Consider the following 1,414-nt stretch of genomic DNA (forward strand, 5'->3'; position numbering starts at 1 on the left):
CGCGGGGCGGCCGCTGCTGCCGTGCTGCGCTGCGCTGCCGCGCCTGCTCACCGCCCCCCTACCCTTAGGGGCCACCTCCAGTGGTTCGGATCGGCTGCAGTGTCATTAAGCGGACTGACCTGGTTTTTACTCCCTTCTCAAATCTGCTTCTAATATATTGTCTTCCCTCTTTAAACCCAGGTTGCGTGAAGTCAGGGATAAATTCTGCCTTGCTCGTCTCTGTTCTCAGCATCCTGATGGAACCCGGCATGAAGCAGGTGCTCAATACATGTCGGTTGGGTGAATCACTGGATTCACTTGATCATTTCATTCGTCTTTGCTCCCTTTATTTGACACTTACAGAGTGCCTTCTATGCACTTTGGATAAGCGCCAGTGATCTGAGATGAACCAGACAGGGACTCCACCTGGAGGTGAGAAAGATACATTAAAACGAATCGTTACCAATGACACTAAAAATGAACATCTCTGAGTTCCAGATGCCAGGCATAGCTCCAAGCACTGTACGCGTAATAATCCGCTTAGTCTTCACAAGACAAGGTACTGTAATCATACCCACTTTCACGCAGATGAGAAAGGGAGAGGACTCATGCTGTAAACGGCTGTAATCAAGTGAGATCGCCCGGAGGGCAGAGGAGAGGGACGTGTGGCCAGGGGCGGAGAGATGTAGACTTTAGTCCCAAGTGGGTAGATCTGGTATCTTAATTGCTCCCACACACCACGGTCTTCCACAAGGGACCGGCTCTTTCCAGTTCAGAGCTCTGTTGCCGCAGGGGAGCTCACACTGGAGAAGACCAGGCAGTGAGGGGCTGTGACAGCTGTGGAGGGCTCGGTCCAGGGCTGGCCACGCAGATGGGAGCCTAGCGTGTGGACAAGCTCCCACACGACCTTGTGCGGCGCGGGATGGAGGGGGAGGTAGGTGGATGGAGGGGGACCCAGGAAACTCAGGAACTAGACTCACTCCCATCTCTGGATTTGTGCACGCGCTCTTCCCTCTGCCTAGCACGCACCTCCCCTTGATTGTTACACATGCGGCTCTTTGTTACTTAGCTCTCAGGTGAGGTTTTCCCCCTTAGAGAGGTTTACCTTGGCCATGTCCTCCAGGGCAATCGCCCGTCATTGTCACACTGCCATGGTTTTTTTTTAATGTTTTATTTATTTCTAGGAGGGAGAGAGAGAGAGAGAGAGAGACGGCATGAGCAGGGGAGGGTCAGAGAGAGAGGGAGTCACAGACTGAAACAGGCTCCAGGCTCTGAGCTGGCAGTCAGCACAGGGCCCGACGCGGGGCTCGAACCCACGACATGTTTTAAGACTCCTCCCCAAGAGGGGCGCCTGGGTGGCTTAGTCGGTTAAGCGTCCGACTTTCGCTCAGGTCATGATCTCGCGGTTCGTGGGTTCGAGCCCCGCGTCGGGCTC

This window comes from Crocuta crocuta, unplaced genomic scaffold (genome assembly GCF_008692635.1).
Source record: "Crocuta crocuta isolate KB4526 unplaced genomic scaffold, BGI_CrCroc_1.0 scaffold541, whole genome shotgun sequence".
Taxonomy (NCBI): domain Eukaryota; kingdom Metazoa; phylum Chordata; class Mammalia; order Carnivora; family Hyaenidae; genus Crocuta; species Crocuta crocuta.